This window comes from Phyllobates terribilis, unplaced genomic scaffold (assembly GCF_046119375.1).
Source record: "Phyllobates terribilis strain yellow unplaced genomic scaffold, ASM4611937v1 Scaffold_4__5_contigs__length_816908805, whole genome shotgun sequence".
Lineage (NCBI taxonomy): Eukaryota > Metazoa > Chordata > Amphibia > Anura > Dendrobatidae > Phyllobates > Phyllobates terribilis.
The window spans coordinates 676187176-676211060 of record NW_027362764.1 but is presented as its reverse complement, the minus strand read 5'-3'; the positions used below and the strand labels follow the sequence as shown (position 1 = coordinate 676211060).

At 47.4% G+C, this 23885-nt stretch overlaps 8 pseudogenes; all 8 read right to left on the bottom strand.

The window, feature by feature from the left end:
• Positions 1 to 5327: 5327 nt before the first annotated feature.
• On the bottom strand, positions 5328 to 5446 carry LOC141268810 (5S ribosomal RNA; annotated as a pseudogene).
• Positions 5447 to 6376: 930 nt separating this feature from the next.
• On the bottom strand, positions 6377 to 6496 carry LOC141269499 (5S ribosomal RNA; annotated as a pseudogene).
• A 621-nt stretch (positions 6497 to 7117) lies between these two features.
• On the bottom strand, positions 7118 to 7236 carry LOC141269506 (5S ribosomal RNA; annotated as a pseudogene).
• Positions 7237 to 8169: 933 nt separating this feature from the next.
• LOC141267816 (5S ribosomal RNA) lies at positions 8170 to 8289 on the bottom strand (annotated as a pseudogene).
• Positions 8290 to 8910: 621 nt separating this feature from the next.
• LOC141270334 (5S ribosomal RNA) lies at positions 8911 to 9019 on the bottom strand (annotated as a pseudogene).
• A 947-nt stretch (positions 9020 to 9966) lies between these two features.
• LOC141268071 (5S ribosomal RNA) lies at positions 9967 to 10086 on the bottom strand (annotated as a pseudogene).
• Positions 10087 to 10707: 621 nt separating this feature from the next.
• Positions 10708 to 10826, bottom strand: LOC141267853 (5S ribosomal RNA; annotated as a pseudogene).
• A 933-nt stretch (positions 10827 to 11759) lies between these two features.
• LOC141269325 (5S ribosomal RNA) lies at positions 11760 to 11879 on the bottom strand (annotated as a pseudogene).
• Positions 11880 to 23885: the final 12006 nt, after the last annotated feature.

The following is a 23885-nucleotide window of genomic DNA, read 5'->3' as shown; positions in this document are numbered from 1 at the left end:
TCAGAGACATTTGAGAGCTTCTCTGATAAGTTTGATTTATCCAATGAGGAGAGGAATCAATTATTTAAAATATGGATTCCTGTGACATTGTCCAGACGTTTACATTTAATGCCCTGTGAAAATGACTCTCCTAATGGATGGGAAAATGATTTGGACAGATTAAGATATTTGTTTTATTGTGTCACAAAGGATTTTCCCAACATAGAAGATCTGCAGAAACTAAGGATTGGTAGGAACGAATGTACATATACATTCATGTCCATATTTGAACGGTTGTACAAAGCTCTCATCAAAAATGGAAAAGTACAACATATGATAACAACTTTTGTACAAAAATTCAAATTCCTAAATTCAGTTTCCCAAGTTATGGCATCACAAAAAAATTCATTATTTGAATGTGCGCAGATGCTGGATTTTGTTAGAAAACATGAGAATCGTGAAAAGAAAATAAATCAAGCTAAATTTATAAAACCAGGAAAGGTAAAATCTTACCAAAAGCCAATATCAAACTCTTCTAGACTGAGTCATCCCCATAGTGAACTCTATCAAATACGCAGAAGATTTCATATATGTTATAAGCCATATCAGCCAGTGCAAAGATCCATCTCTCCACAGAATGAGTTAATTCTCAGTCAGAACTGTGATTCTCTAAAAAGGAAAATGGCTGAAACTGATGGACAGAGACAGGTGAGACGACCAACTCACAGTGACGTCATGGAATGTGGACAGAAGAACAGGCAGTTCTCTGAGGTTTTGAAGGATAGAAAAATGTCTTTCCTAAATAGGGCGTTCCTGGAGATATTTGAGAGAGACAGAAGATTTGGTTTAGGGAGTGGCTAAGGAAAAACTGTAATTATAATGTTGTATCAAAATGTAATACAATGTCTCAATATTTATTTATAATCTTATACAGTAAAATTGTAGTTACATAGTTTCTAATAGTTCATATATATATATATATATATATATATATATATACACTTGTCTAAGTAGAGATTGCGTATAATTGTATTTATATATACGTTTATAAAATATATATATATATATATTAATTAATAAATTAGAACTTCATATATATAAATTTAAGTAGCAATATTTTGAATTACATTAGAACCAACCAATATATGTATAAGATATTTAAATAATTCTGTTTCTGTATGAATTTGATATTTAATTTTATTTTCTTATATTTCCTTAGAGTTTTCATTCCAAAGCAGGATTTGATCAAAGAACTCTAAAATGGATTTATTTCTTTATTCACACAGGAAGTGAAAAAATTGCATGATTTTATGTGTATAACATTTTAAAATAATAACAATATATCTAGTTGAACTATAATATATATGTAATACTTATTAATTCTTTTGTGTTGCTAATATTTTCTGTGCATGAAGTGTTCGTGCAAATTAAAGTAGCTTTACAGCATGACGTGTGACAGCTGCGGCCTTTGAACTTTGAGCTAATAGTATAGGATCCCATTCATTCTATTTTCAACTGATGTAACTTAAGACCGGGCAGCCAGTGAAAAAAGAATCTAAGACAAGAGTTTTTTCAAGTGTCTGAAATTCCAGTGACTTACTCTCATATTATATAATATGTACTTGGGGAATATTCAAAGAAATATAAAGATATTCAATTGATATGGCAATGCGCATTAATAAATTGGGATACAACAATTTTGGGTTAAATATATATATATATATATATATATATATATAAAACTTCATATGTGGAATGTTTGAGTTGAACAGATCTGTGAATGTCAGAGTGAAGGTGACAGATGAGTAAATCAGCAGCTGCTAAGTGTGATTGATGTGACAGAGGCCTCGTATGTTTGTATGTTTGAAAAAAAAAAATGTTTCTTTATGTGAAGGTACAAAAATATATTTAATTCTGAGGAAATTATAATACATAATTAGGTATTATCTACATATGTATATTTCTATATTTTTTTAATAATTTTTATTTCTTGATTTAACTAATAGTGGATAAGGGCAACAACACATCAAAATGGTTTACAAAGCAAATTTATATTTAGAATAATTTTCCACATGATAATATTCTTGAATAACTATAATATTATTTTTAATGGTTACCTAAATAGGTACATACCTCTCTTTAGTCAAATCTATGATACTCATCGATATGAAATTTATGCACAATATTTCTAGAAGAATAATTATTTTTAATTTGGTTCTGATATATACATAAATTTTATAAAATAATATTTTTGGTATTAAGGGGGAAAATGTGTTTTTGATCCTGATTACATAATCACTTTTGATCAATACTTATTTTCCAAACATTTTAATAAAGAAGAAATAATAATAAGGTACTATGGTATAATTAAGAAGGGTATTACATGCAAAGTTGCATAATTTAATATTTTTTGGTGGTACAAGGTTATGACAAATATGAAATCATCCAGATAATGGAGATATAAGGGTATTTTTTATGGAGAATATAATTACTCTGCATTTGTCATTAAAATTTAAAGGCCTTATTTTTATTTTTATTCTTATTTTTACTCTTAATTTTATTTTTCATTTTTAAAATTTTATTCTTACTTTATACTTCTTATTTTTCTATTTTTTCATTTTTTAATTCTCATTTGATTTTATTTGAGTTCAATATCTCAATTGAGAAAACACATTAATATTTAATAAAGTAATGTCTAATACAAGAGTATTGCTTCATTAAATATATATTGCTAAGGAAAAAAATGTTTACATTTTCTGAGTAAACACAACAATTCATTCATTCATTTATTCATTCATTCATTCATTCATACATTCATATATTTATTCATTTTGGTTCAGGAGTATACATTCTTTGATATTATTGGTTTAATAAAGATATAAAAACTTGTTTTTTCAAAATACACTGACACCTATGGGTTGGAAAAGGTAATTACACCTATGACATAAAAATGTTCTATCATATGGAGAACTTGATTGATAATGAATTATTATCTATTATTGTTTATTATTCCAAACATAATTTATTTTAATATTTTGATAATAATTAGATGGATATTACTGATTGCTATGGTACGCTGTGATATTATAGGTTAGGAAAAACTGCCAGATTTGGTATCAGATTAGGGAATGAAGACTTCAATCAAGACATCGCAATTATGAATTCTATCTTAATAAAGACTTTTAATTTTTATAAATCAAAGAGATTCTCAAAAGTTACAAGAAGAAGCAACTGATATCCGGACGTCTCAGAAGGTAACAGGTGTGAATGCTGAGTGTTATAATAGACTGTGTCCATTACATACAATACAATTCACACCACTGATCACCAGGACGGCAGAGGATGATGATCCTATATGTACTGTGTTGTGTTCAAGTTTCATCACGTTCCAGTGGTTTCTTATCACCTTCAATGCTTCAATGAAAGCTGGTGAACAGGTAATACCTGGCATATGTGTCCTGTATATAAAGGACTGAGTACTGGTTATGGTGCTATATAAAGCAGGAAAGTGTCAAGTTAACCCTTGCTTTACTGACCAAAGACGTCACATCTGTTCCAAAAGTGACACGAGACCAGTGCGGATACACGGAAGATTCCAAAGACGATCCAACGTAAGTCCAGGTGACACTGCACAGATATTAAAGCTACATTTCATCCATGGACTTTGTTTTCTTATCAACTGACACACATGATCTTTCTAATAAAGAGTACAGTTTATGGACTGAACAATAATGAACACAATTATGGACTGTACAATATCTACATGCTGTAATTTATTTCAAAGGAGTTTTCATCTAAAGACTGTGTTATAAAAGAACCAAGAAGAAGACGAGACGACGACCCGATGACATCAGATGATGACGATTGAACCCGCGATTGCTTCAATTTCGATATAGGGAAGTATAATTCTACATATTAAATGAATATTAGTCACGGCTTACCATAACATGAATTCACATCATTATATAACAATAATCCGATATTGATACTAATATTACTATTATTATTATTATGGAAATTTAATGATATTGCCAAGGAAGAAGGAAAGAAAAAATGATTGATGAATGTATCTTCTTTTGAGAAATTTCAGTTAAAGTCCTTTTATTCTCAAAAAGGGGGAAATGTAAAATGGTTAATTATGGAAATTCATTTGGAATGTTAATCGATAATCATTTTTCTGAGTTCTATGCCTCAGCCATCGTGTCTAGTTGACATGCGCTATTTGTGTGTGTATTTTTGGTTCACTACCATATGTAGAACAGGTGTCCATACGACTGGCTATAAAAGCCCATGGTACAGAAAGGGGGGGGCTCTCTTGCTCTGCCCATCCCACAAGACACAGAATCTTCATGCTGAGAAGCAGATGACATGTAGGCCTGGACACATGCTGGACAAAAACATGATTTACCAGCCAGGATCCAAGGAAAGATGACAAGCCTCTCACTTGCTGCTTTTCTACTTTGATGTCTGGCTGCCGGCTGCCCTTTCCAGTGCTCAGCAAGACCAGGTCCTTTTGTGCTTTCCCTTCTCTTCAATTTTTTTGCTGGCTTCCTTAAAAGGTCTTGTAGACACAACGCCCCACTCAGAGCCGCTGAGCTCACTGATCGGCTGCAGCGCTGTCGACGGAACGTCGGCTTCACGGCCAATGCCACAGGCCGGGAGCAGAGGCGAGACTCACCGGTAGACCCGGGTAGGGTGAGTAGAGCGCGGTTAGTTGCTTTCTAATAGCCTGCAGCCGGGGATTAACTTTTAATGAAACGGAACAATCCCTTTGACTGTCTGCAGCGCGCCACACCTAGGAAGCGCACTCTCACACACAAGCCAGCATGCACACGTGCTCGCACGTGGCAACACCCCCTATCTGCCCCTACAACCTCTCCGTCAACATGCGTCAGACTCTCCTGCCTGTTTTATGATTTCAGGGCCCTAGCAGGAATCACCCCCCCCTCCCCAATTCCTTCCGCACCTTCCTTGCACTGAGGTTAGCTCTTTGTCAGCCGTCTGGCTTGGTTACACAAGCTTCTTTGCAGAGAAACATGTTACTTCTGCTGGCCCTCGCTAGGCGGCCGGCATCCAAAACCTTACCTGGGCACCTGCTTTAAGCCTGGCCCCTTCATGGCCCCGGGTGCTTTTAACGCCATCATTTCCACACAGCGAGCTGCGGAGTCAATAAGCACTCCTAGCCGTGGCAAGGAGCTCGGTGTCAGGCCTGAGTGGTAGCGTACTTAGCTGCCAACTGGCTCAGAGGCCTTGGGGCTTCCATCATCTAAGATACTTAAGGTCGGTGTCCGGTAAGGCGCCGTTCCATGCTAGCCGAGCTGGGCAGTGGGGCAAAATGTCATCAAAACGGTCTACAGCCCCCGGTGTTCCCAGGAGGTCTCCTATCCAAGTACTAACCAGGCCTGACCCTGCTTAGCTTCCAAGATCAGACAAGATCGGGCATGTTCAGGGTGGTGTGGCCATAGGCAGAGACAAGCCTCTCACTTGCTGCTTTTCTACTTTGAAGTCTGGCTGCCGGATGCCCTTTCCAGTGTTCAGCAAGACCAGGTCCTTTTGTGCTTTCCCTTTTCTTCAATTTTTTTGCTGGCTTCCTTAAAAGGTCTTGTAGACACAACGCCCCACTCAGAGCCGCTGAGCTCACTGATCGGCTGCAGCGCTGTCGACGGAACGTCAGCTTCACGGCCAATGCCACAGGCCGGGAGCAGAGGCGAGACTCACCGGTAGACCCGGGTAGTGTGTGTAGAGCGCGGTTAGTTGCTTTCTAATCTCCTGCAGCCGGGGATTAACTTTTAATGAAAGGGAACAATCCCTTTGACTGTCTGCAGCGCGCCACACCTAGGAAGCGCACTCTCACACACAAGCCAGCATGCACACATGCTCGCACGTGACAACACCCCCTATCTGCCCCTACAACCTCTCTGTCACCATGCGTCAGACTCTCCTGCCTGTTTTATGATTTCAGGGCCCTAGCAGGAATACCCCCCCCTCCCCAATTCCTTCCTTGCCTTCCTTGCACTGAGGTTAGCTCTTTGTCAGCCGTCTGGCTTGGTTACACAAGCTTCTTTGCAGAGAACCATATTACTTCTGCTGGCCCTCGCTAAGAGGCCGGCATCCAAAACCTTCCCTGGGCACCTGCTGAAAGCCTGGCCCCTTCACGGCCCCGGGTGCTTTTAACGCCATCATTTCCACACGGCGAGCTGCGGAGTCAATAAGCACTCCTAGCCGTGGAAAGGAGTTCGGTGTCAGGTCTGCGTGAAGGCGGCAGGGTAGCGTACTTATCTGCCAACTGGCTCAGAGGCTTCGGGCTTCCATCATCTAAGTTACTTAAGGTCGGTGTCCGGCAAGGCAACTTTCCATGCTAGCCGAGCTGGGCAGTAGGGCAAAACGTCATCAAAATGGTCTACAGCACCAGGTGTTCCCAGGAGGTCTCCCATGCAAGTACTGTCCGAGCCCAGCCCTGCTTTGCTTCCGAAATCAGAAGAGATTGGGCGTATCCAAAGTGGCATGGCCAGTAGACTTTGCTCGATCCATCGCCCGGCCAGCCTTTCTCAGGATCGCTCGATGGCGAGCAATCTGGCCGTGACGGGGCGGGCTCCGAAGGGTCCATGCTAAGGCTGTGCCGTCCCTACAGGTGTGGTTTGTTTAGCAGTGATTCACCAGCCGCATCAGGTGTCTTCAAAAATGTCTCGGCGCAGGGTCTCCTGCAGGCTAAACCCTTCATCGTGGTAATGTGACAGAAAGAGCAAGCTGGACCCGTAACTTGAGGGCGGAGCGAGACATCCAGGGGTGAATGAAGGAAGAGGGTGAGATGGTTGCCAGTGACTTTGAGCTGCTCTTCAGAGGGGAGGGTCGTGTTGCCTGCAAAGGTCTTCTGCTTGGGGTTACCGGTGGTTGCCTCCAGCCACGCGGGAGACGCTGGTCCTGGTGAAAAGGAGCCTAGTATTAAAAGTAAAGAAGCAACAATGCTGGAGGCCCACAGTGATCAGAAGGATGCTGGTATTTTGCAGAGATGAAATAACGCAAGAGAGAAAGCAAATGAAAAAAAGAAAAGAGAATGAATGTGTGCACTTGTGAAAGGGAATGGATAAAAGGCATAGAAGAGAGTGCCCCCTGCTGGTGGAAAGAAGGAAAAAGCAAAAGACTACAGCACCTGGTATTCCCAGGTGGTCTCCCATCCAAGTAATAACCAGGCGAGACCCTGCTTAGCTTGCAAAATCAGATGAGATTGGGCGTGTTCAGGGTGGTGTGGCCGCAGGCAGAGACAAGCCTCTCACTTGCTGCTTTTCTACTTTGAAGTCTGGCTGCCGGATGCCCTTTCCAGTGTTCAGCAAGACCAGGTCCTTTTTTTGTTCTTTCCCTTCTCTTCAAATTTTTTGCTGGCTTCCTTAAAAGGTCTTGTAGACAGAACGCCCCACTCAGAGCCACTGAGCTCAGTGATCGGCTGCAGCACTGTCGACGGAACGTCAGCTTCGTGGCCAATGCCACAGGCCGGGAGCAGAGGCGAGACTCACCGGCAGACCCGGGTAGGGTGAGTAGAGCGCTGTTAGTTGCTTTCTAATAGCCTGCAGCCGGGGATTAACTTTTAATGAAAGGGAACAATCCCTTTGACTGTCTGCAGCGCGCCACACCTAGGAAGCGCACTCTCACACACAAGCCAGCATGCACACGTGCTCGCACGTGACAACACCCCCTATCTGCACCTACAACCTCTCCGTCACCATGCGTCAGACTCTCCTGCCTGTTTTATGATTTCAGGGCGCTAGCAGGAATCCCCCCCCTCCCCAATTCCTTCCGCACCTTCCTTGCACTGAGGTTAGCTCTTTGTCATCCATCTGGCTTGGTTACACAAGCTTCTTTGCAGAGAAACATGTTACTTCTGCTGGCCCTCGCTAGGCAGCCGGCATCCAAAACCTTCCCTGGGCACCTGCTGAAAGCCTGGCCCCTTCACGGCCCCGGGTGCTTTTAACGCTATCATTTCCACACGGCGAGCTGCGGAGTCAATAAGCACTCCTAGCCGTGGCAAGGAGCTCGGTGTCAGGCCTGCGTGAAGGCGGCGGGGTAGCGTACTTAGCTGCCAACTGGCTCAGAGGCCTTGGGGCTTCCATCATCTAAGTTACTTAAGGTCGGTGTCCGGTAAGGCGCAGTTCCATGCTAGCCGAGCTGGGCAGTAGGGCAAAACATTATCAAAATGGTCTACAGCACCCGGTGTTCCCAGGAGGTCTCCCATCCAAGTACTGTCTGAGCCCAGCCCTGATTTGCTTCCGAGATCAGACGAGATCGGGCGTATCCAAGGTGGTATGGCCAGTAGACGCTGCTCGATCCATCGCCCGGCCAGCCTTTCTCAGGATCGCTTGGTGGCGAGCAATCTGGCCGTGACGGGGCGGGTTCCGAAGGGTCCATGCAAAGGCTGTGCCGTCCCTACAGGTGTGGTTTGTTTAGCAGTGATTCACCCGCCGCATCAGGTGTCTTCAAAAATGTATCGTCGCAGGGTCTCCTGCAGGCTAAACCCTTCATCGTGGTAATGTGACAGAAAGAGCAAGCTGGACCCGTAACTTGGGGGCGGAGCGAGACGTCCAGGGGTGAATGAAGGAAGAGGGTGAGATGGCTGCCAGTGACTTTGAGCTGCTCTTCAGGGGGGAGGGTCGTGTTGCCTGCAAAGGTCTTCTGCTTGGGGTTACCGGTGGTTGTCTCCAGCCACGCGGGAGACGCTGGTCCTGGTGAAAAGGAGCCTAGTATTAAAAGTAAAGAAGCAACAATGCTGGAGGCCCACGGTGATTAGAAGGATGCTGGTATTTTGCAGACATGAAATAGCGCAAGAGAGAAAGCAAATGAAAAAAAGAAAAGAGAATGAATGTGTGCACTTGTGAAAGGGAATGGAAAAAAGGCAAAGAAGAGAGTGCCCCCTGCTGGTGGAAGGAAAGAAAAAGCAAAAGCCTACAGCACCTGGTATTCCCAGGCGGTCTCCTGTTCAAGTACTAACCAGACCCAACCATGCTTAGCTTCTTAGATCAGGCGAGTTCAGGGTGGTGTGGCCGTAGGCACAGACAAGCCTCTCACTTGCTGCTTTTCTACTTTGAAGTCTGGCTGCCGGCTGCCGGCTGCCCTTTCCAGTGCTCAGCAAGACCAGGTCCTTTTGTGCTTTCCCTTCTCTTCAATTTTTTTGCTGGCTTCCTTAAAAGGTCTTGTAACACAACGCCCCACTCAGAGCCGCTGAGCTCACTGATCGGCTGCAGCGCTGTCGACGGAACGTCAGCTTCACGGCCAATGCCACAGGCCGGAAGCAGAGGCGAGACTCACTGGTAGACCTGGGTACGGTGAGTAGAGCGCGGTTAGTTGCTTTCTATTAGCCTGCAGCCGGGGATTAACTTTTAATGAAAGGGAACAATCCCTTTGACTGTCTGCAGCGCGCCACACCTAGGAAGCGCACTCTCACACACAAGCCAGCATGCACACGTGCTCGCACGTGACAACACCCCCTATCTGCCTCTACAACCTCTCGGTCACCATGCGTCAGACTCTCCTGCCTGTTTTATGATTTCAGGGCCCTAGCAGGAATCACCTCCCCCTCCCCAATTCCTTCCGCACCTTCCTTGCCTTCCTTGCACTGAGGTTAGCTCTTTGTCAGCCGTCTGGCTTGGTTACACAAGCTTCTTTGCAGAGAAACATGTTTCTTATGCTGGCCCTCGCTAGGCGGCCGGCATCCAAAACCTTCCCTGGGCACCTGCTGAAAGCCTGGCCCCTTCACGGCCCCGGGTGCTTTTAACGCCATCATTTCCACACGGCGAGCTGTGGAGTCAATAAGCACTCCTAGCCGTGGCAAGGAGCTCGGTGTCAGGCCTGCGTGATGGCGGCGGGGTAGCGTACTTAGCTGCCAACTGGCTCAGAGGCCTTGGGGCTTCCATCATCTAAGTTACCTAAGGTCGGTGTCCGGCAAGGCGCCGTTCCATGCTAACCGAGCTGGGCAGTAGGGCAAAACGTCATCAAAATGGTCTACAGCACCCGGTGTTCCCAGGAGGTATCCCATCCAAGTACTGTCCGAGCCCAGCCCTGCTTTGCTTCCGAGATCAGACAAGATCAGGCGTATCCAAGGTGGTATGGCCAGTAGACGCTGCTCGATCCATCGCCCGGCCAGCCTTTCTCAGGATCGCTTGGTGGCGAGCAATCTGGCCGTGACGGGGCGGGCTCCGAAGGGTCCATGCAAAGGCTGTGCCGTCCCTACAGGTGTGGTTTGTTTAACAGTGACTCACCCGCCGCATCAGGTGTCTTCAAAAATGTCTCAGCGCAGGGTCTCCTGCAGGCTAAACCCTTCATCGCGGTAATGTGACAGAAAGAGCAAGCTGGACCCGTAACTTGGGGGCGGAGCGAGACGTCCAGGGGTGAATGAAGGAAGAGGGTGAGATGGTTGCCAGTGACTTTGAGCTGCTCTTCGGGGGGGAGGGTCGTGTTGCCTGCAAAGGTCTTCTGCTTGGGGTTACCGGTTGTTGCCTCCAGCCACCCGGGAGACGCTGGTCCTGGTGAAAAGGAGCCTAGTATTAAAAGTAAATAAGCAACAATGCTGGAGGCCCACGATGATCAGAAGGATGCTGGTATTTTGCAGAGATGAAATAGCGCAAGAGAGAAAGCAAATGAAAAAAAGAAAAGAGAATGAATGTGTCCACTTGTGAAAGGGAATGGAAAAAAGGCATAGAAGAGAGTGCCCCCTGCTGGTGGAAGGAAGGAAAAAGCCAAAGCCTACAGCACCTGGTATTCCCAGGCAGTCTCCCATCCAAGTACTAACCAGGCCTGACCCTGCTTAGCTTCCAAGATCAGATGAGATCAGGCGTGTTCAGGGTGGTGAGGCCTTAGGCAAAGACAAGCCTCTCACTTGCTGCTTTTCTCCTTTGACGTCTCGCTGCCGGATGCCCTTTCCAGTGTTCAGCAAGACCAGGTCCTTTTGTGCTTTGCCTTCTCTTCAATTTTTTTGCTGGCTTCCTTAAAAGGTCTTGTAGACACAACGCCCCACTCAGAGACGCTGAGCTCACTGATCGGCTGCAGCGCTGTCGACGGAACGTCAGCTTCACGGCCAATGCCACAGGCCGGGAGCAGAGGCGAGACTCACCGGTAGACCCGGGTAGGGTGAGTAGAGCGCGGTTAGTTGCTTTCTAATAGCCTGCAGCCGGGGATTAACTTTTAATGAAAGGGAACAATCCCTTTGACTCTATGCAGCGCGCCACACCTAGGAAGCGCACTGTCACACACAAGCCAGCATGCACACGTGCTCGCACGTGACAACACCCCCTATCTGCCCCTACAACCTCTCCGTCACCATGCGTCAGACTCTCCTGCCTGTTTTATGATTTCAGGGCCCTATCAGGAATCACCCCCCCCCTCCCCAATTCCTTCTGCACCTTCCTTGCACTGAGGTTAGCTCTTTGTCAGCCGTCTGGCTTGGTTACACAAGCTTCTTTGCAGAGATACATGTTACTTCTGCTGGCCCTCGCTAGGCGGCCGGCATCCAAAACCTTCCCTGGGCACCTGCTGAAAGCCTGGCCCCTTCACGGCCCCGGGTGCTTTTAATGCCATCATTTCCACACGGCGAGCTGCGGAGTCAATAAGCACTCCTAGCCGTGACAAGGAGCTCGGTGTCAGGCCTGCGTGAAGGCGGCGGGGTAGCGTACTTAGCTGCCAACTGGCTCAGAGGCCTTGGGGCTTCCATCATCTAAGTTACTTAAGGTCGGTGTACGGCAAGGCGCCGTTCCATGCTAGCCGAGCTGGGCAGTAGGGCAAAACGTTATCAAAATGGTCTACGGCACCCGGTGTTCCCAGGAGGTCTCCCATCCAAGTACTGTCTGAGCCCAGCCCTGCTTTGCTTCCGAGATCAGACGAGAATGGGCGTATCCAAGGTGGTATTGCCAGTAGACGCTGCTTGATCCATCGCCCGGCCAGCCTTTCTCAGGATCGCTTGGTGGCGAGTGTAACATACCTGGCGGCGTCCTTGCATAGTGGTCCATCTCCCACTGTGCAAGAGCGCGCACTTGATCTCCTGTCCAGAATGTCTCTCTGGCTTCCCTCCATGCTGTCTGTTTGTGTCTGTTTCTGCTGCTTAATGGCGGCGCCCAATCACTTCCTGCTTTTTGTACCTGCTGTGGGTCACACCCCTTCTGCGTCCTCAGCCTATTGCTGTCTGTCACCTGGTATATAGCTCAGCTGCTCCCATCTATCCCTGCCTGAGCATAGTGTTTCATTCAGTGTGTGCTTGCACTCTGAAGGTGCCAGGTCCCGTTCTTTGTCTCCTGCCTTGCGGTATCAGTTCCCGTGTCTGAACTGAGTCCTGTCTATGTCTCCTGCCTTGTGGTATCAGCTTCCGTGTCTGAACTGAGTCCTGTCTTTGTCTCCTGCCTTGCGGTATCAGTTCCCGTGTCTGAACTGAGTCCTGTCTATGTCTCCTGCCTTGCGGTATCAGTTCCCGTGTCTGAACTGAGTCCTGTCTGTGTAATCTTGCCTGCTGCCTCTCCTGGAGGCTGTATTTCCAGTCCTGTCTGAACACGCTCGTAGCCTGTTCCTCCCGCCTTCTAGGGGCCGATTACCTAGACCCGCTCCTGTATCTTGTCTGTCCTGTCTGAACACGCTCCTTGCCTGTTCGTCCCGCCTCTCTGGGGGCCGTATTCCCAGACCCGCTCCTGTATCCCGCTGCAGTGTCGGTCTCCTCCGTACACTCAGCTCCAGTCTGAACTCTCTCCTATCCTTTACCTGTTTTGCCTCTATGTCCGTTCCCTTCCTTTTTCTGCAGAGTCTGAACTCGTACCTAACTCCTGCTTGTTGTCTCTGTACTCCCGTTTGTGAGTTTGTGGTCCACTCGCTACTTCACTGCAAGTACCCTGTGGGTATCTGGCTCTGCCTTTCTCTTCCTGTCTGTTCTGTGTGAACAGAGCCCTGTCCCCCCTGCTCTGCTTTGTTTGCCGCTCTGCGGTTTCCGCTCTGCTCCTGCCTTGTTTACCGCTCTGCGGTTTCCGCTCTGCTCCTTCCTTGTTTACCGCTCTGCGGTTTCCGCTCTGCTCCTGCCTTGTTTACCGCTCTGCGGTTTCCGCTCTGCTCCTGCCTTGTTTACCGCTCTGCGGTTTCCGCTCTGCTCCTGCTTAGCTTGCCTCTCTTGCGGTTTCTGCCCTGCTCTTGCCTTGCTTGCCGCTCCTGCGGTTTCTGCTCTGCTCCTGCCTTGTTTGCCGCTCTGTGGTTTCTGCTCTGCTCATGCCTTGTTTGCCGCTCTGCGGTTTCCTCTCTGCTCCTGCCTACTTAGCCGCTCTGCGGTTTCCGCTCTGCTCCTGCCTTGTTTACTGCTCTGCGGTTTCCGCTCTGCTCCTGCCTTGTTTACCGCTCTGCGGTTTCCGCTCTGCTCCTGCCTTGTTTACCGCTCTGCGGTTTCCGCTCTGCTCCTGCTTAGCTTGCCGCTCTTGCGGTGTCCACTCTGCTCTTGCCTTGCTTGCCACTAGTGTTGAGCCACCCCCGTAGTGTTCGAGTTCGGTTCGGTTCGTCGAACACCCGTGTGTTCGCCAAACTGTTCGTCGAACTGTTCGTCGAACACCTTCGATCACCGTTAAAACCAATGGCAGGCAAACAAAAACACATAGAAACACATAGAAAACACCTTCAAAGGTGTCCAAAAGCTGACAAACTGCTCAGAAGACACAACTAACACATGGAAAAGTGACAAGTACATATAGTCATGCGAAAAGAAAAGAGGTGGAGGAGTAAAAGGAGGGGGAGACACAGATATAGGCATGTCATGCCCTTCTAAAATCCAAAAAGTGAGAAGCCGAGACGGCCAGTCCGCTCCTGCCCGTGCCACCTCCGTGTCGCCGGGTTTGTGCCAGAGCCGCGGTGAACCCCGACGGCCAGCCCCCCTCTCCCAATACTGGTGCCTGTCCGCTGGTGGGTCGAGAGAGCCCCCCTGTTGTGGAGGCAGCTCTAAGCTTTTTAATTTAAATTGTCCCTCTAATTTGAATGAATACACTTTAAATCCATTTACAAGGATCTATTGGAGGGCAAGTCTCATGCCAGCAGCCGCGTAATTCCAGCTCCAGTAGCGTCCACTAAAGCTGCTGCAGTTACAAAGCTTTTATAAGGATCGAGCTCGGCTGTCCACCGCAAGGCATCCTAGTGCCAGTCCCAGCCCCTATGCCTTGGGGTGCCTCCTGATGCTCTTCACTGAGTATCCCGTGGTCCCGAAGCATTTCCTTTGAAAAAATTAAGTGTCCAAACTACAGGTGGTGTAGCTTGCTTAACAGCCGGGATAATCCGCTGACTAGCAGACACTGCTACTAGGCACAAAGTATTTCCTGGGCTAGATGCAGTTAAAAATTTGTAAGTAGATACTCTCGTTGGATGCTGAGAAAGCATTCCATAGAGTCTCCTGGCACGCCATATATGATTCTCTTAAAAAGCTTGGGGTAGGGGTCTAGGGGACCCTTTTATAGCCAAAATCACGGCCCTGTATCACAATACGTCACCTAGGCTGAAGATAAATGGAACTGTAGCACCGAGGGCTCGGTTGCTACAGACGTATTGCACCTCACCCAGAGGTGTGATATCTCACTCTCAGATAAGGATGGAGTGTGGATCAGGACCCGACACCTGCATGCATTACACCACATTGCCGTGGGGCAGGGCGACCAATATGCCCCTGAGATGGGCACGACAGTCCCTGTCCCTGGCTGGAGTGGGGGGAGGGAACACTGAGGAAGGGGAACCCTGCAGTGCAGGAGCAGGGAGGAAGCAGTTCCTGGTTGCATTGAGAAGGGAGTATAAAAGGTGGGCACCATCTTAGTTCAGTGAAGAGAAGTCTGAGCAGAAGTGGCAGGGAGCAGGGGCTCTGCATGAGCTCTGCTCCGGAGGCGGGCCTAGTAACAGAGGCCCAGGCCTGCAAGAGGGAGAAGGAAGGAAGAGGAGCGGAGAAGGCTCCAGGAACGAGGAATGAAGGGATCCCAGGGGTGCGGACGGGCGAGTCGCCACCGCACGCCCGAATCCAACCGCGTGGAGGGGTCAGGCCAAAGGGGGAGACCGGTCCCCGAACTAGTGGAGGCAGGAAACGACCCTCAGCTAGAAACCGGAGGCTCTGACATTTTATGTGGCGCAGCCCCTTGCTCCACCCGCTAGGAAGGCACCACATAGGGTCAGGGAAACTGGCGCCAAGTTTACCAAGAGGAGGCCCGAGGCAGCCGGACAGAAGTGTTGGTAAGAAAGGCCAGACAAAGGACACACAAAGGGGGTCCTGTGAAGCGCTCCAAAGTTATCTGGGAGTTGTCTGAGCCCCTCACCTGGTGAGCACAGTACGACGTGGGCAGCCGTTACCTGCAGACGTGGTCTGGATAATAAGAACTGTGAGTAAAGGCCCTGAACTGCATCACTGAGTCCGTGTCGTTACTGCTGCTGCCCTGCACTATCACCCCCATCCTCCGCATACACTGCCCTGAGGCTATACTCCTCCCGTGGGGAGTTATGCTACGCTCTGCTGCACCCACAACACCAGCCTTAGCGGTCTGCCCTGTAGCGGCGGTTCACTCTGACCGCAATCCACGGGTGGCGTAGTCGGACATTTAAACATCAAAACCACATAAATAGTTCCGCCACTGGTTTGACCGCCCTGAGCCACGGAACCGGATCGCCGCCACGAAGACTACAACCACCAGCATCCACCAAAAAGGGTCCGGCTCCGGGTGTCCCAAGGCCCAGGGGGTGCGTCAGAACATTTTGATCACCTTTCACAATCACCAATGGGACAAGGCAGGGATGTCCTCTGTCCCCTCTCTTATACATCCTAGTGACGGAGCACCTGCTCTCATCAATTCGCCATAACCCCAATATTAGGTGGATTGAGGTGAGAGGCACCGAGTACAAGTGCTCTCTATTTGCTGATGATGTCCTAGTATATATCACTCAATCACATATATCCATCCCTGCTGTTATGGCTGAAATAGATCACTTTGTTACATGGTAAAATTTTAAAATCAATGCAGCGAAGTCTGAGGCCCTCGATGTCTCCCTCCCTAAATCCATATAGGATTCCATCCAGTCCAACTTTCCCTTTGCCTGGCCCTCACAGGGTATCAAATACTTAGGAATTCCTATTCATAGAGACCTCTCCCATCTATGTTATCTTAATTTTGGGCCCTTTATTGAACAATTCCATACAGACCACGGTTGGCAAGTTAGAACTGTAAGATTCACTACGTGAACCACTGGTGTTTTGTGGAAAAGCACATGTACACCGCGTTCCAAATTATTATGCAAAAAGTGTTTAGGAGTGATAAGGGAAGAATTTGTTTGTTTGTCAGTTAAACTCATTGATGGTGATGTGTGTCAGGGCTCTTTATATCACTGTAAGCAATTGCAGACACCTGTGCTAATTAGTTTGGCAGGTGTGTCCAATGAAAGGCAAGACTACTTAAGAAGGCTCTCTCACATTATTAAGCAGCCTACATTTTCTGCCAAAATGGGAAAGAAAAAGGATGTGTCGGCTGCTGAGAAGCAACAAATTGTGGAGTGTTTAGGTCAAGGCATGACTACAATCAACATTGTGCGATGATCAGGATGAAGTGTCTTGGCAATCAAGAAGTATGTAGCTGATTCACAGTACACACGTGTGCGTGCTGATAAGGGCAAATTGAGGACTCTTTCCTACAGGCAATTACGTCAGGTTGAAAGAGCAGCGGCAAAAAAGCCTTGTCATAGCAGCAGACAAGTTTTTGAAGCTGCTTGTGCCTCCAACGTCCCCCGAACAACAAGATGCAGGGTCCTTCAGAGGTTTGCAGCTGTGCATACGCCATCCTGTCGACCTCCTCTATCCACTTCACACAAGCAGAAACGGCTCCAGTGGGCCAAACATTACATGAAGACTGATTTCAAAACTGTTTTGTTCACGGATGAGTGCCGTGCAGCGCTCGATGGTCCAGATGAATGGAGTGGAGGATGGCTGGTTGATGGACACCCCACGCAAAACGGCTACAGCGCCAACAAGGAGGAGGTGGATTAATGTTTTGGGCTGGAATCATGGGGAGAGAGATTGTCGGCCCCTTTAGGATCCCTGAAGGCGCTAAAGATGAACTCCATAATGTATGTGGATTTTCTCAAACAGCACTTCCTGCCATGGTTCAAGAAGAAGAACCGTGTATTTCACAGCAAGATCATTTTTCTGCATGATAATGCACCATCTCATGCTGCACATAAAACATCTGCATCTCTGGCTGATATGGGCATAAAAGGGGACAAACTTATGGTGTGACCCCCATGCTCCCCATTAAAAGGAGTGTCTATGATGGCGGGAGGCAGTTCACATCTAAGCAACAGCTCTGGGAGGGTATTCTGTCCTCATGCAAAACAATTGAAGCAGAAACCATCCAAAACCTGACAAATTCAATGGACGAGAGAGTTCAGAAGCTCCTTTCGAACAAGGGGTCCTATGTGAAAATGTAACATCACCTAGAATAAAGTTTTGAGTTGAAAACTGTTTGATTTCAGTTTCTAACAACCTGCTAATGCTTATAATTTCAAAAATGACCATTTTTTTGGTCTTTATTAAAATGAAAAGGTTGATCGAAAAGTTTGGGGGATCTAAGAGTGTGGCAACCCAGTAGTCATGATTACTTCGAATTCTGACAATATGAGGGTCATGCTGCAGGTAGTGCAGCAAGAAGGCACTTATGTGTCTTGCGCATCTCGGAGCCCCAAAATTATTTTCCGGGCTAGATGCAGCTAAAAATTATTTTTAATTTTAAATCTGGTGAAGCTTATTATAGAAGGCCTAATAGGATCAGTGCTGCACACTGCTACAAAGCCCAAATTATTTTCCAGTCAAGATACAGAAAAACATGATTAGTAATTTGAAAGATTAAAACGGTTGGTAGGGTGATTTTAACCAATCATCAAGCTTTTACTCTCCCCAGGATGACACAGGGGTAGAAAAGTCGTTTCGGATCCATGATTTGTTCATCTTTATGAACGTGAGTCTGTCTACATTATCAGTGGAGAGCCGCGTGCGCTTATCTGTCAGCACACCACCAGCAGCGCTGAACACACGTTCAGACAGAACGCTGGCTGCGGGGCATGACAAGATCTCCAAGGCGTAAGTGGCTAGCTCCGGCCATTTATCCAGATTGGAAGCCCAAAAAGAGCAAGGGTCCAGTGACACAGTCGTGGCTTCAATGTTTACTTTGAGATACTCCTGTACCATCGTCTCTAGGCGTTGACTATTTGTCAGACTTCTTGTCTCCTGTGGCCTTGCAAAGGATGGGCTAAAAAAGTGGTGAAATGATTCCGCAAAATTGATGTTACCAGCAGATACTGTGGTTCTGTTACGGTTTGAGTGCTGAACACTTGACGGTCCCACGGTTGGCAAGTTGGAACTGTGAGATTCACTACGTGCACCACTGGTATTTTGTGGAAAAGCACATGTAAGATTCTGCAACAGTCTCTGCTGATACTCCTGCATGCGTGCATCCCTTTCTATGGCAGGAATAATTTCTGCAAATTTACTTTTGTACCGGGGATCTAACAGTGTGGCAACCCAGTAGTCAGGATTATTTCTAATTCTCACAATTCGAGGGTCATGTTGCAGGTAGTGCAGCAAGAAGGCACTCATGTGTGTTGCGCATACAGGAGCACCAAGTCCCTGTTGTGTTGGTGGCGAGGTAACAATCATGCTTCCTTCCTCTGTCCTCTCCCCCCAACCTCGCACAACAGAAATGTGATCAAGGTCTCCCTCATCTGATGAGTCTTCCATCAGTTCGTCCTCCACTTCTTCCTGGGCTCCTGCACCTTCCTCACTAGTTTGGCTGCTACCATGCGCCCTGGTAAAACCATCTCCCCCACCCTCACATGCCTGCCGCCTTGGTGCTGCCGACCGTCTGGACCTTGCAGATGTTAGCCCTTCCGCATACAACTCCTCCTCCTCTACTTCCTCCACCTCCTCTTGTGCCTCCACCTGACTCCGAATTCTGTTTAACATGTGCTCCAGCATGTAAATCACCGGAATAGTCATGCTGATAATGGCATTGTCAGCACTAAACATCTTCGTCGCCATTTCAAAACTGTGCAGAAGGGTGCATAGGTCCCTGATCTGAGACCACTCCTCCAGCGTGATTTGCCCCACCTCTGAATCTCGTTGGCCCAGGCTATACGTCAGAATGTATTGCACCAGGGCTTGTCGGTGCTGCCACAGTCGCTGCAACATGTGCAGAGTTGAATTCCACCGGGTAGGCACATCGCATTTTAGCCGGTGAAGTGGCAGGCCCAACGACTTCTGTAGATATGTAAGTCGCTGAGCTGCGGGATGCGAACGGCGGAAGTGAGCACACAGCGACCGTGCCCTCTGCAGAAGGCCATCTAGTCTGGGATAGTGGGCTAAAAATTGCTGGAAAACCAGGTTCAACACGTGAGCCATACAAGGCACGTGTGTGACATTGCCCCGGCGAAGGGCCGCACCCAGGTTTGCAGCATTGTCGCACACGGCCTTCCCTGGTTTCAGGTCCAGTGGAGACAACCATTCATGAAATTGGTTCTCCAGAGCTGACCACAACTCCTCAGCTGTGTGACTCACATTTCCCAGACATTTCAATGTAAAAACCGCCTGATGACGTTGAGCCCTACTGCCAGCATAGTAAGGAGGTGTGCAGGATCCCTTCTGCGCAGTTAGAAAGCTTGTGGCATGACCAGACAGGCTTTGGGTGCAGGTGGAAGACCGAGAGGAGGTTGAGGAGGCAGAAGCAGTGGAGGAACTTTGACATAAAGAGGATTGACGCACAACTCGTGGGGACGGCAAGACTTGGACAGCAGCCCCTTGTCCTGCTGTCACCATAGTTACCCAGTGCCCAGTCAGCGACATGTAACGCCCCTGTCCATGCCTACTCGTCCAAGTGTCTGTGGTGAAATGCACCCTGTCACACACAGAGTTTCTCAAAGAAGCGGTGATGTTGTGTGCGACATGCTGGTGGAGCGCAGGCACACCTTTCTTTGAGAAGTAGTGCCGACTGGGCATCTGGTACTGGGGCACTGCGACGGACATAAGGTCTCGAAAATCCTCTGTGTCCACCAGGCGGAAAGGCAGCATTTCTGTAGCCAAGAGCTTGCAGATGGTGAAATTCAACCTCTTAGCTTTCTCATGGCTAGGAGGAAATGGTCTTTTACTTGTCCACATCTGAGGGACCGAGGGCTGGCTATTGTGCTTAGACGGGGTTGATAAGGGTGTCCCCGGCAAACTGCCGGTCTGTGAGGAAGATGCAGGCGGACATGTTAGGTTGCCTTGATCCAAAGGTGGTGCTATCGATGTCGGACAGCGCTCAAGACCAGCTGGTGTTACCACCTCCAAAGAAAATGATGACCTGCCAATCACGCTGGCTGTTGCGGGTAAAGAGGTGGCAGGTCTGCGCCCCAAAACAGGTGTGACTGCTGTCCCCCCAGTCACAGAGGATGAAGAGGCCGCGGATGCACAAGATATGGCAGACGGTGGTTGGCCCGGCCGGCTAGGCCGCATTGTAGCACACTGAGCTTCCCACTGCAACTTATGCTTCATGTCCATGTGCCGGTTCATGCATGAAGTACTCAAACTATGTATTTTTTGGCCTCTACTTAGCTTTTGCTGACAAATGTTACAGATAACACGAGTTGGGTCATCTTTATCGATCTGAAAAAATGCCCAGGCTATGCAAGGCTTAGCACCCATGCGACCTGAAGAGCCACCACGACTTGTGGTGAGAGGCAGAGTTGTGTTTGAGGATGCAGTTGTTGACGTGCTTCCAGTACTACGTCTCTGTCCAGGAAGGCGGAACCTGACCTCGTCGTCACTAGCATCTTCCTCCACCTCCTCTGCTGACCTCATCTCTTGGCTGACTGTGGGTTGACAGTAAGTGGGATCTCCGACCTCATCATCATCACCCTGTGCGTTATCACACCCGTCGTCCTCAGAGCCAACCTGTTCCTGCCCTGACAAAAAACTAAAGTTGTCGCTCCAATCAGGTATTTGAGTCTTATCATCGTCTTCCTCATTGTCTCCACCAACAGGAGTTACAGTTTGGGAATGAGGGTCTACATTATGGTCAGAACCTTCTGCGTCTGGTCCTGGATCCGACTCATAAATATTCTGGGCATCAGTGCAGTTCATTTCCTCGTCTGGATTCACAGAAGCGCTGGAGTCGACCTCTTATTCCCAGGCTATAGTATGAGTAAACAGCTCTGCAGACTCAACCATCTGTTCTACCTCATACTCAGACGGGCAGCTGGAGATTTGGGAGCTGTGAGGAAGCAAGTGCGATTTGGGTGACACCTTTGAGGACTGGAGTATTTGTGATGTTGAAGTTGATGTGGAGGAGAGCCCACTTAAAGGAGCACTTGATATCCGTTGAAGCACCTGCTGTTTTTGTGCCTCATCTGGAATTTGTAGCGATTGGCGTGGCCGTAAGAAAGGGATCTTATCACATTGTCCGCTAAAATAAGTAGACAATTTAGTTTGGCTGGAAGATGGTCTTTCTTCTGCACCTACCCCACTGACACAACCTTTTTTCCCCTTCCCAACACGCCTATTCCCCTTTCCACCAGCAGCAGGCCTTTTTCCACTCTCTTTGGTGGTTAACTAATTCACAACTCTGGAGTTGTTTGCACAAAAAAACAATGGATGGTAACCGAGCAGAGCTGAGTGGCCAAACTGTGGTATTAGGCCAAAACTATTGGCTGGGTTAGATGCAGAAAAAAATTATTTTTAATTTGCAACCTGATGGAGGTCAGTATAGATGGACTAATAGACCAAGTCCCACACACCACTAGAAGCCCAAATATTTTTTCAGAGCTAGATGCAGAAATTTTTTTTATTCAATTTGCAACCTGATGGAGGTCAGTATAGATGGACTAATAGACCAAGTCCCACACACTGCTAGAAGCCCAAATATTTTTTCAGAGCTAGATGCAGAAAAAAATTATATTCAATTTGCAACCTGCTGGAGGTCAGTATAGAAGGACTAATAGAACAAGTCCCACACACTGCTAGAAGCCCAAATATTTTTTCAGAGCTAAATGAAGAAAAAAATTATTTTTAATTTGCAACCTGATGGAGGTCAGTATAGATGGACTAATAGACCAAGTCCCACACACTGCTAGAAGCCCAAATATTTTTTCAGAGCTAGATGCAGAAAAAAATTATTTTTAATTTGCAACCTGATGGAGGTCAGTATAGATGGACTAATAGACCAAGTCCCACACACCGCTAGAAGCCCAAATATTTTTTCAGAGCTAGATGCAGAAATTTTTTTTATTCAATTTGCAACCTGATGGAGGTCAGTATAGATGGACTAATAGACCAAGTCCCACACACTGCTAGAAGCCCAAATATTTTTTCAGAGCTAGATGCAGAAAAAAATTATTTTTAATTTGCAACCTGCTGGAGGTCAGTATAGAAGGACTAATAGAACAAGTCCCACACACTGCTAGAAGCCCAAATATTTTTTCAGAGCTAAATGAAGAAAAAAATTATTTTTAATTTGCAACCTGATGGAGGTCAGTATAGATGGACTAATAGACCAAGTCCCACACACTGCTAGAAGCCCAAATATTTTTTCAGAGCTAGATGCAGAAAAAAATTATATTCAGTTTGCAACCTGATGGAGGTCAGTATAGATGGACTAATAGAATGATGCTATGCCCAAAAGATTTTACTTCACTAGGTGCAGTAAAAAAATTGGTATTCTATACACAGGTGGTATATCTTGCAACACAGATAGGCTACTCCACTGACTAACACACTCTGCAATAGGCCAAAAAGGATTAGCTTTGCTAGATTCAGCCAAATGCTGTGAAAAAAACTTGCACAGCACTGGCACAGACCTGCCTGGCAAAAACTGATAGGAACTGATGTAACCTAGTCCTGAAAAGGACTCCAATTACAATTAGTCTTTACCACCACAATCTATCTATTTAAGAGCACAGACCTGCTTGATAAAAGTCGTAAGAAATGCTGTAACCTAGTCCTTAAAAAGACTGCAATCACAACTATTCCCTACTCCCAAGCTATCTGTATATTTGTGCGAAAATTGGCTTGAAATTAACAAGGTATAGCGCACACAGCAACAGCGGTGCCGTCTAACACGCAGCTGCAGCAGTGAGAAAATGGTGGCGACGGGGAAAATGGCTTGGTCTTATAGGGCAAGGACATGTGACATACACTGCCAATCACACATGCCCTTGCTTGTGTGAAAAAAAGCACTTCGCTCCGTGTGTGCGCTGCTGATAGGCTGACAGATTGCACCTCCCCACTGCAAATGCGGGAAAGAGAAAAAAAAATGGAGATCTTCATTGTTCCTGCAGAGATCCATCCCCTGCCCCTCCCCCAGCCCCGCTGTACACTCAAACTGCGTATTAACATTAATTTTCATCATTACTGAGAAAAAATCCAGTTATGATTTTGGTGCACGAACAGTTATCGAACATAACCTCGAACAGCCGAATTTTTCTCAAATTGTTCGTGTTCGCCGACCGGCTCGAACACCGCCCAAAACAGCTCGAATTTGAGATTGGCGAACAGTTCGAGTAGAACAACGCTCATCTCTACTTGCCACTCCTGCGGTTTCTGCTCTGCATCTGCTCGCTGCTCCGGCAGTCCTGTCCTGCTCTGCTTCTGCTCGCTGCTCCGGCAGTCCCGTCCTGCTCTGCATCTGCTCGCTGCTCCGGCAGTCCTGTCCTGCTCTGCTTGCGCTCGCTGCTCTGGCAGTCCCGTCCTGCTCTGCTCTTGCCCACCGCTTCGGGCATTCCCTCTCTGCTGTGTTTGGCTACCGCATCTGCGGTTCTGTTTCTGTGACCCAGTCTGTACTGGGTCTTGTCCTCTCTGTGCTCCAGCCCGTCCTTTCGGCCAGTACCTCCCCGCCTGCATACTCGCCTGTATCCACCCGTCTGCA